Source organism: Hydractinia symbiolongicarpus, chromosome 12 (assembly GCF_029227915.1).
Source record: "Hydractinia symbiolongicarpus strain clone_291-10 chromosome 12, HSymV2.1, whole genome shotgun sequence".
NCBI lineage: Eukaryota > Metazoa > Cnidaria > Hydrozoa > Anthoathecata > Hydractiniidae > Hydractinia > Hydractinia symbiolongicarpus.
In genome coordinates, this window is record NC_079886.1 from 439,242 (window position 1) to 451,225 (window position 11,984).

The 11,984-nt window shown below is 36.3% G+C and overlaps 1 long non-coding RNA gene across 1 annotated transcript; it reads left to right on the forward strand.

Moving 5' to 3' along the window:
• Window positions 1-691: 691 nt before the first annotated feature.
• Window positions 692-2,753, forward strand: LOC130622301 (uncharacterized). The gene is made up of 2 exons (XR_008981043.1): window positions 692-1,063; window positions 2,622-2,753. It is a non-coding gene; the product is annotated as an uncharacterized LOC130622301 (long non-coding RNA).
• The last annotated feature ends 9,231 nt before the right edge of the window (window positions 2,754-11,984 follow it).

Below are 11,984 nucleotides of genomic sequence, written 5' to 3' on the forward strand. Positions count from 1 at the left end.
TTGGCCCGTATAGTCGAATGTATAAAAGAAAGTACCCAAGGAGTAAACTCATTTCCCGTACGATTTTGTAAATTATTTTTTAATCACTAAAACGGACGAGACTTGTAGTTGTTAAAAATATTTTCATTTTTGATGAGACGCTGAATAAAACAAGTTTAATCGCCGGCAAACGAAAACCCGCGACTTCCTGTAAATCCCTGGCTTGGCCCCTATAGTCGAATGTATACAAAGAAAGTACCCTGTGAGTAAACTCATTTTCAGAACGATTTTTTAAATTATTGCGAAGCAATTGAGCTTTGCGAGCGAAGCGAGCGAAGCGAAATTGTGGAGCACGTTTGCTACACGCAAGGTATAACAAGAGAATTATTGAGATTCTCAAAATTTCGATAGAAAAAAAAACATATAAAATCAGCGTAAAGAAATAGGACTGATATTTTTGCACATAAAGCTGGGGAATTTTTTTTTCTAATAAAACAAATACGTTTGGACCAAGGGGTTAAAGTATAAGTTTAGTAAAAAATGCAATAAGTACGGCTCGTACCCCCCCACCCCCGGGTTTTGACCCCCCCCCCGTCTTTTGGTCCGGATTATACGTCCGCCGAACTTGAACACACAAAGTGGAATATGCCATGAACAAGAAACGGTAGTCGGCATTTTAGACACGTATATTTTACAGACCCAAAATATGCCTTATTTCTTTGTATTATAGCTAATTATGGTATAAATAATTAATTAATTACTTTGCAATTTTGCTTCTAATACTACTATAGTTGTATTTTAATGAAATATAATAGTATTTAAACGGTTTTCTTCTTTTGAAAAAATTTATTGCTAGTCCTGTTTCTAATCGACTTTGCTTGTGTATTTTAAGCTTTTTTGTTGCTGTGCTTTTTCTGGAGATTTTAGTTGGATTGGAAAGCTCCTGTGTAATGTACCCTTTCCTAAAGAAAAATTGAAGTAATTTGTACAATTATAACGCGCCGAGCTGTGTTTTATTTTATTGTTTCTAAGAAGATGTAAGAATACAATATTATCAATTTTAATTGGTTTTATCCAAATCAAGGTAAGGCTTAATCACACGAAAGGTAGCTAGCTAGCTAGAGCTTAGTTTTGTATAAAAGAATTGAAAGTAATTTGTAGAATACATATGGACAAGCTGTATTACTACCTAACTGATAGCAAGATATAGGAAAACCTGTAGCTAGGGCGCAGACAAAACAAATAGCTCTGGGCACTAGAGTGAGCTGACCAACCGTTTTTTATCATTTTTTATTTATTATATAAGTAACCTGTTACAGTAATTAAAAAAATATCTACTTTTGCTATCAAACCAACAGCGATGTAATTGTCAATAGGAATTAGTTTTCCGTACACCCTCCCTGAGAACAAGGTTTAAAACGACATAAAAACATTAAAACTGTCATTAAACAGAACTTCAAGGATGCCCAAGCCACACCACGTCCTCTAAACGGCGTGGGCATCTTCGAAACTGCTTGTAATTTTAGAACAAGGGTGCTGATAAGCTGCATACGCCGTATAACGTGCAGGCGTTTTTGGGCAGGTTTAGCGTTTTGCAAAAAAATTGAAGTATTCACCCGAAAAAACCTGCATAGACCATAAAGTAAACTATGTAGTAGTAAAGTTCTTAAAAGAACTGTTTTTGATGGTTTTTGATAAAATTTACTTGATAAATAACTTTTAATTTTTATTAACTTCTTTCTCTTAAAGCATCTTTTGCCAACTATCGTCCACAAGGTATGTTACAAGGAATTGAATTTTGAAAATGCTCCAGGCAAGTTCGGGAAAGTGCGGGCGGTTTTGGAAGACAATCACTAATTTAATTGGAAAAGTTGCCCGAACTTGCCCTTATATATGTGGCTGTTTGCAGCTTATTGACACCCTCTTATTTTAGAATATTCTCAGGAATAATAGACCAAGAGAAATTACATCACAGTTTTTTGTCCACCGCCCACGTGTGTTTGAGAACAACCCACATAACAAAGTTCATTATTTTTTAAATTATTTGTGTAAAAATTACTATTTCATTCACGATAAACCATTTGTCAGTCATTTTATTCGCCCAACAAAGAATCCTATCCAAGGTGCTTTTCTATTAGTGCTGAATTTAATAATTGACATGGTTCAGCATAGTTTTTAAAAGGGTCTGATTGCAAAATATGATTGCCAAAGTTCAGCACTTGTAATATTTGTGTATTTGTGTACTCAGCTTCTAAAACACACACAAGAGACATTATAATTTCCTCTGGGTGATTACATTAATGTTGGTTGAAAAAAAACATGATGATGAGAAGCATATGTTTTTAAATGGGTCTAGGACAATAAACTTATTTAATTTCCCTTGGCCTTGCATCAATCAAATTCTGAAAGAATAAACACTTCTAAAATGATTTTGTCAGATTTGGAAACTGTTGGTATGGTTGGAACTTTGCGTATAAAATTAGTAAAGTTGCCAAATTGTTTAGTTTTTTTCTTTTATACTTTTCCGAATTAGCCTTAACTATTTATAAGATGAAAAACAGTGCTTTCAATTCCATTGACTTGGCCATCCCTTAAAGGAACTGGAAGCTTCACTATATGAAAATAATTTCTTTTTCTTTTAGATTGTGTACAATGGGAGTGAGTGATGTAATCTTCTAATGCGTGTGGTGAAAAGAAGGCGAATCCGTTATTGTTTTTCTGCCCAAATTTGAAGCTATTTAATAAATCTTGATAAAGTTAAAAAACTGTTTTGATTTGTTTGTTTTTGTTTTAATTGTTTACCGTGAGTTTTCGAAATTCGTTCCAGCAGATTCTGTGGCTTCTACTGCCGGTATTTTTACGTGAAAAAAATACTGTTTTGTTGTGAGGTCATTTACGAAATCGTTACGTTAGGACCAACTTCTGCGGGTTCTACAACTCGATGTATCACATATCTTTCGGAATACTGCTAAAAGTGTAATTTTGTATTGCGCTCTTTACTTTTACCATTCTGTGGGAAAAGGCGGTACAAAATTTTAACACGCGTTATTCGTTTTTGTTAGTTTCGCGTAATCTAATTTTCTCGCACATTTTGAAAAGAATATCCCACGCACATAAAATACTCGCGCAGTCTATTCGCAAAAAAAACTGTTTTTGAGCAACGAATTGTTCTGCAGAGCGTTCATTCTCCTACCTCGTCCCCAGGGTTCTTCTAGATGATATTCAATTTTGATGTATTTCGGAAGATGTTAGCGCCAAAGAAACAAGAAGCGCTAGGGACAAAGTATTGGATAGTTTAATTTTGCTTGCAACTTGCGAAATGCTTCGCAACCTTTTTTTCAATTTCTAGTTTTTTCACCACTAAAACGCATGAGATAAGAGATAAGTTTAATCGAAGGCAAACGAAAACCCGCGATTTCCCGTAAATCCCGTATTCGGCCCGTATAGTCAAAAGTATACAAAGAAAGTGCTCAGGGAGTAAACTCATTTCCCGAACGTTATTTTAAATTATTTTTTCACCACTAAAACGCATGAGACTTGTAGTTTTCAACAATGTTTTCATTTTTGATGAGACGCTAAATAAAACAAGTTTAATCGCCGGCAAACGAAAACCCGCGATTTCCCGTAAATCCCGTACTCGGCCCGTATAGTCAAAAGTATACAAAGAAAGTACCCAGGGAGTAAATTCATTTCCCGAACGATTTTTTAAATTATTTTTTCACCACTAAAACGCATGAGACTTGTAGTATTCAAAAATGTTTACATTTTTGATGAGACGCCGAATGAAAGCAGTTTAATCGCCGGCAAACGAAAACCCGCGATTTCCCGTAAATCCCGTACTCGGCCCGTATAGTCAAAAGTATACAAAGAAAGTGCTCAGGGAGAAAACTCATTTCCCGAACGATATTGTAAATTATTTTTTCACCACTAAAACGCATGAGACTTGTAGTTTTCAACAATGTTTTCATTTTTGATGAGACGCTAAATAAAACAAGTTTAATCGCCGGCAAACGAAAACCCACGATTTCCCGTAAATCCCGGACTCGGCCCGTATAGTCAAAAGTTTACAAAGAAAGTACCCAGGGAGTAAATTCATTTCCCGAACGATTTTTTAAATTATTTTTTCACCACTAAAACGCATGAGACTTGTAGTTTTCAACAATGGTTTCATTTTTGATGAGACGCTAAATAAAACAAGTTTAATCGCCGGCAAACGAAAACCCGCGATTTCCCGTAAATCCCGTATTCGGCCCGTATAGTCAAAAGTATACAAAGAAAGTGCTCAGGGAGTAAACTCATTTCCCGAACGTTATTTTAAATTATTTTTTCACCACTAAAACGCATGAGACTTGTAGTTTTCAACAATGTTTTCATTTTTGATGAGACGCTAAATAAAACAAGTTTAATCGCCGGCAAACGAAAACCCGCGATTTCCCGTAAATCCCGTACTCGGCCCGTATAGTCAAAAGTATACAAAGAAAGTACCCAGGGAGTAAATTCATTTCCCGAACGATTTTTTAAATTATTTTTTCACCACTAAAACGCATGAGACTTGTAGTATTCAAAAATGTTTACATTTTTGATGAGACGCCGAATGAAAGCAGTTTAATCGCCGGCAAACGAAAACCCGCGATTTCCCGTAAATCCCGTACTCGGCCCGTATAGTCAAAAGTATACAAAGAAAGTGCTCAGGGAGAAAACTCATTTCCCGAACGATATTGTAAATTATTTTTTCACCACTAAAACGCATGAGACTTGTAGTTTTCAACAATGTTTTCATTTTTGATGAGACGCTAAATAAAACAAGTTTAATCGCCGGCAAACGAAAACCCACGATTTCCCGTAAATCCCGGACTCGGCCCGTATAGTCAAAAGTTTACAAAGAAAGTACCCAGGGAGTAAATTCATTTCCCGAACGATTTTTTAAATTATTTTTTCACCACTAAAACGCATGAGACTTGTAGTTTTCAACAATGGTTTCATTTTTGATGAGACGCTAAATAAAACAAGTTTAATCGCCGGCAAACGAAAACCCGCGATTTCCCGTAAATCCCGTACTCGGCCCGTATAGTCAAAACTTTACAAAGAAATTGCTCAAGGAGTAAACTCATTTCCCGAACGATATTTTAAATTATTTTTTCACCACTAAAACGCATGAGACTTGCAGTTTTCAACAATGTTTTCATTTTTGATGAGACGTTAAATAAAACAAGTTTAATCGCCGGCAAACGAAAACCCGCGATTTCCCGTAAATCCCGGACTCGGCCCGTATAGTCAAAAGTATACAAAGAAAGTACCCTGTGAGTGAACTCATTTCCCGAACGATTTTTTAATTTATTTTTTTACCATTAAGACGCATGAGACTTGTAGTTTTCAAAAATGTTTTCATTTTTGAGAAGACGCTGAATAAAAGAAGTTTCATCGCCGGCAAACGAAAACCCGCGATTTCCCGTAAATCCCGTACTCGGCCCGTACAGTCAAAAGTATACAAAGAAAGTACTCAGGGAGTAAACTTATTTCCCGAACGATATTTTAAATTATTTTTTCACCGCTAAAACGCATGAGACTTGTAGTTTAAAAAATGTTTTTATTTTTGATGAGACGCTAAATAAAACAAGTTTATTCGCCGGCAAACGAAAACCCGCGATTTCCTGTAAATCCCGGACACGAGCCGTATAATCAAAAGTATACAAAGAAAGTACCCTGGGAGTAAACTCATTTCCCGAACGATTTTTTAAATTATTTTTTCACCACTAAAACGCATGAGACTTGTAGTTTTCAAAAATGTTTTCATTTTTGATGAGACGCTGAAAAAAGGAAGTTTAATCGCCGGCAAACGAAAACCCGCAATTTTCTGTAAATCCCGGGCTTGGCCCGTATAGTCGAATGTATAAAAGAAAGTACCCAGGGAGTAAACTGATTTCCCGAACGATTTTTCAAATTATTTCTGCACCACTAGAACGAATGAGACTTGTAGTATTCAAAAATGTTTACATTTTTGATGAGACGCCGAATGAAAGCAGTTTAATCGCCGACAACCGAAAACCCGCTGTTCCCGTAAATCCCTGGCTCGGCCCGTATAGTTGAATGTATACAAAGAAAGTACCCTGTGAATAAACTCATTTTCTGAACGATTTTTTAAATTATTTTTTCACCACTAAAACGCATGAGACTTGTAGTTTTCAAAAATGTTTTCATTTTTGAGAAGACGCTGAATAAAAGAAGTTTAATCGAAGGCAAACGAAAACCCGCGATTTCCCGTAAATCCCGTATTCGGCCCGTATAGTCAAAAGTATACAAAGAAAGTGCTCAGGGAGTAAACTCATTTCCCGAACGTTATTTTAAATTATTTTTTCACCACTAAAACGCATGAGACTTGTAGTTTTCAACAATGTTTTCATTTTTGATGAGACGCTAAATAAAACAAGTTTAATCGCCGGCAAACGAAAACCCGCGATTTCCCGTAAATCCCGTACTCGGCCCGTATAGTCAAAAGTATACAAAGAAAGTACCCAGGGAGTAAATTCATTTCCCGAACGATTTTTTAAATTATTTTTTCACCACTAAAACGCATGAGACTTGTAGTATTCAAAAATGTTTACATTTTTGATGAGACGCCGAATGAAAGCAGTTTAATCGCCGGCAAACGAAAACCCGCGATTTCCCGTAAATCCCGTACTCGGCCCGTATAGTCAAAAGTATACAAAGAAAGTGCTCAGGGAGAAAACTCATTTCCCGAACGATATTGCAAATTATTTTTTCACCACTAAAACGCATGAGACTTGTAGTTTTCAACAATGTTTTCATTTTTGATGAGACGCTAAATAAAACAAGTTTAATCGCCGGCAAACGAAAACCCACGATTTCCCGTAAATCCCGGACTCGGCCCGTATAGTCAAAAGTTTACAAAGAAAGTACCCAGGGAGTAAATTCATTTCCCGAACGATTTTTTAAATTATTTTTTCACCACTAAAACGCATGAGACTTGTAGTTTTCAACAATGGTTTCATTTTTGATGAGACGCTAAATAAAACAAGTTTAATCGCCGGCAAACGAAAACCCGCGATTTCCCGTAAATCCCGTACTCGACCCGTATAGTCAAAACTATACAAAGAAATTGCTCAAGGAGTAAACTCATTTCCCGAACGATATTTTAAATTATTTTTTCACCACTAAAACGCATGAGACTTGCAGTTTTCAACAATGTTTTCATTTTTGATGAGACGTTAAATAAAACAAGTTTAATCGCCGGCAAACGAAAACCCGCGATTTCCCGTAAATCCCGGACTCGGCCCGTATAGTCAAAAGTATACAAAGAAAGTACCCAGGGAGTAAATTCATTTCCCGAACGATTTTTTAAATTATTTTTTCACCACTAAAACGCATGAGACTTGTAGTATTCAAAAATGTTTACATTTTTGATGAGACGCCGAATGAAAGCAGTTTAATCGCCGACAACCGAAAACCCGCTTTTCCCGTAAATCCCTGGCTCGGCCCGTATAGTTGAATGTATACAAAGAAAGTACCCTGTGAATAAACTCATTTTAAGAACGATTTTTTAAATTATTTTTCACCACTAAAACGCATGAGACTTGTAGTTTTCAAAAATGTTTTCATTTTTGAGAAGACGCTGAATAAAAGAAGTTTAATCGCCGGCAAACGAAAACCCGCGATTTCCCGTAAATCCCGTTCTCGGCCCGTATAGTCAAAGTATACAAAGAAAGTGCTCAGGGAGTAAACTTATTTCCCGAACGATATTTTAAATTATTTTTTCACCACTAAAACGCATGAGACTTGTAGTTTTCAACAATGTTTTCATTTTTGATGAGACGCTAAATAAAACAAGTTTAATCGCCGGCAAACGAAAACCCGCGATTTCCCGTAAATCCCGTACTCGGCCCGTATAGTCAAAAGTATACAAAGAAATTACTCAGCGAGTAAACTCATTTCCCGAACGATATTTTAAATTATTTTTTCACCACTAAAACGCATGAAACTTGCAGTTTTCTACAATGTTTTCATTTTTAATGAGACGCTAAATAAAACAAGTTTAATCACCGGCAAACGAAAACCCGCGATTTCCCGTAAATCCCGGACTCGGCCCGTATAGTCAAAAGTATACAAAGAAAGTACCTAGGGAGTAAATTCATTTCCCGAACGATTTTTTAAATTATTTTTTCACCACTAAAACGCATGAGACTTGTAGTTTTCCAAAATATTTTCATTTTTGATGAGACGCTGAATAAAAGAAGTTTAATCGCCGGCAAACGAAAACCCGCGTTTTCCCGTAAATCCCGTACTCGGCCCGTATAGTCAAAAGTATACAAAAAAACTACCCAGGGAGTAAACTTATTTCCCGAACGATTTTTTAAATTATTTTTTCACCACTAAAACGCATGAGACTTGTAGTTTTCAAAAATATTCTCATTTTTGATGAGACGCTAAATAAAAGAAGTTTAATCGCCGGCAAACGAAAACCCGCGTTTTCCCTTAAATCCCGTACTCGGCCCGTATAGTCAAAAGTAAACAAAGAAATTGCTCAAGGAGTAAACTCATTTCCCGAACGATATTTTAAATTATTTTTTCACCACTAAAACGCATGAGACTTGCAGTTTTCAACAATGTTTTCATTTTTGATGAGACGTTAAATAAAACAAGTTTAATCGCCGGCAAACGAAAACCCGCGATTTCCCGTAAATCCCGGACTCGGCCCGTATAGTCAAAAGTATACAAAGAAAGTACCCAGGGAGTAAATTCATTTCCCGAACGATTTTTTAAATTATTTTTTCACCACTAAAACGCATGAGACTTGTAGTATTTAAAAATGTTTACATTTTTGATGAGACGCCGAATGAAAGCAGTTTAATCGCCGACAACCGAAAACCCGCTTTTCCCGTAAATCCCTGGCTCGGCCCGTATAGTTGAATGTATACAAAGAAAGTACCCTGTGAATAAACTCATTTTAAGAACGATTTTTTAAATTATTTTTCACCACTAAAACGCATGAGACTTGTAGTTTTCAAAAATGTTTTCATTTTTGAGAAGACGCTGAATAAAAGAAGTTTAATCGCCGGCAAACGAAAACCCGCGATTTCCCGTAAATCCCGTTCTCGGCCCGTATAGTCAAAGTATACAAAGAAAGTGCTCAGGGAGTAAACTTATTTCCCGAACGATATTTTAAATTATTTTTTCACCACTAAAACGCATGAGACTTGTAGTTTTCAACAATGTTTTCATTTTTGATGAGACGCTAAATAAAACAAGTTTAATCGCCGGCAAACGAAAACCCGCGATTTCCCGTAAATCCCGTACCCGGCCCGTATAGTCAAAAGTATACAAAGAAATTACTCAGCGAGTAAACTCATTTCCCGAACGATATTTTAAATTATTTTTTCACCACTAAAACGCATGAGACTTGCAGTTTTCTACAATGTTTTCATTTTTAATGAGACGCTAAATAAAACAAGTTTAATCACCGGCAAACGAAAACCCGCGATTTCCCGTAAATCCCGGACTCGGCCCGTATAGTCAAAAGTATACAAAGAAAGTACCTAGGGAGTAAATTCATTTCCCGAACGATTTTTTAAATTATTTTTTCACCACTAAAACGCATGAGACTTGTAGTTTTCCAAAATATTTTCATTTTTGATGAGACGCTGAATAAAAGAAGTTTAATCGCCGGCAAACGAAAACCCGCGTTTTCCCGTAAATCCCGTACTCGGCCCGTATAGTCAAAAGTATACAAAAAAACTACCCAGGGAGTAAACTCATTTCCCGAACGATTTTTTAAATTATTTTTTCACCACTAAAACGCATGAGACTTGTAGTTTTCAAAAATATTCTCATTTTTGATGAGACGCTAAATAAAAGAAGTTTAATCGCCGGCAAACGAAAACCCGCGTTTTCCCTTAAATCCCGTACTCGGCCCGTATAGTCAAAAGTAAACATAAAAAGCACCCAGTGAGTAAACTGATTTCCCGAATGATTTTTTAAATTATTTTTTCACCACTAAAACGCATGAGACTTGTAGTTTTCAAAAATATTCTCATTTTTGATGAGACGCTAAATAAAAGAAGCTTAATTGCCGGCAAACAAAAACCCGCGATTTCCCGTAAATCCCGTACTCGGCCCGTATAGTCAAAATTATACAAAGAAAGTACCCAGGGAGTAAACTCATTTCCCGAACGATTTTTTAAATTATTTTTGCACCACTAAAAGGCATGAGACTTGTAGTTTTCAAAAATGTTTTCATTTTTGATGAAACGCTAAATTAAAGAAGTTTAATCGCTGGCAAACGAAAACCCGTGATTTCCCGTAAATCCCGGACTCGGCCCGTATAGTCAAAAGTATACAAAGAAAGTACCCAGGGAGTAAATTCATTTCCCGGACGATTTTTTAAATTATTTTTTCACCACTAAAACGCATGAGACTTGCAGTTTTCAAAAATATTTTCATTTTTGATGAGACGCTGAATAAAAGAAGTTTAATCGCCGGCATACGAAAACCCGCGTTTTCCCGTAAATCCCGTACTCGGCCCGTATAGTCAAAAGTATACAAAAAAAGTACCAACGGAGTAAACTGATTTCCCGAATGATTTTTTAAATTATTTTTTCACCACTAAAACGCATGAGACTTGTAGTTTTCAAAAATGTTTTCATTTTTGATGAGACGCTGAGTGAAAGAAGTTTAATCGCCGGCAAACGAAAACCCGCGATTTCCTGTAAATCCCGGGCTTGGCCCGTATAGTCGAATGTATATAAAGAAAGTGCCCAGGGAGTAAACTCATTTCCCGAACGATTTTTTAAATTAATTTTTCACCACTAAAACGCATGAGACTTGTAGTTTTCAAAAATGTTTTCATTTTTGATGAGACGCTGAATAAAAGAAGTTTAATCGCCGGCAAACGAAAACCCGCGTTTTCCCGTAAATGCCGTAGTCGGCCCGTATAGTCAAAAGTATGCAAAAAAAGTACCTAGGGAGTAAACTGATTTCCCGAATGATTTTTTAAATTATTTTTTCCCCACTAAAACGCATGAGACTTGTAGTTTTCAAAAATGTTTTCATTGTTGATGAGACGCTGAGTGAAAGAAGTTTAATCGCCGGCAAACGAAAACCCGCGATTTCCTGTAAATCCCGGGCTTGGCCCGTATAGTCGAATGTATATAAAGAAAGTGCCCAGGGAGTAAACTCATTTCCCGAACGATTTTTTAAATTAATTTTTCACCACTAAAACGCATGAGACTTGTAGTTTTCAAAAATGTATTCATTTTTGATGAGACGCTGAATAAAAGAAGTTTAATCGCCGGCAAACGAAAACCCACGTTTTTCCGTAAATGCCGTAGTCGGCCCGTATAGTCAAAAGTATGCAAAAAAAGTACCTAGGGAGTAAACTAATTTCCCGAATGATTTTTTAAATTATTTTTTCACCACTAAAACGCATGAGACTTTTAGTTTTCAAAAATGTTTTCATTTTTGATGAGACGCTGAATAAAAGAAGTTTAATCACCGGCAAACGAAAACCCGCGATTTCCTGTAAATCCCGGGCTTGGCCCCTATAGTCGAATGTATACAAAGAAAGTACCCTGTGAGTAAACTCATTTTCAGAACGATTTTTCAAATTATTTTTTCACCACTAAAACGCATGAGACTTGTAGTTTTCAAAAATCTTTTCATTTTTGATAAGACGCTGAATAAAAGAAGTTTAATCGCCAGCAAACGAAAACCCGCGATTTCCCGTAAATCCGGTACTCGGCCCGTATAGTCAAAAGTATACAAAGAAAGTACTCAAGGAGTAAACGCATTTCCCGAACGATTTTTTAAATTATTTTTTCACCAGTAAAACGCATGAGACTTGTAGTTTTCCAAAAATTTTTCATTTTTAATGAGACGCTGAATAAAAGAACTTTAATCGCCGGCAAACGAAAACCTGCGATTTCCCGTAAATCCCGTACTCGGCTTATACAGTCAAAAGTATACAACGAAAGTACCCAGGGAGTAAACTCATT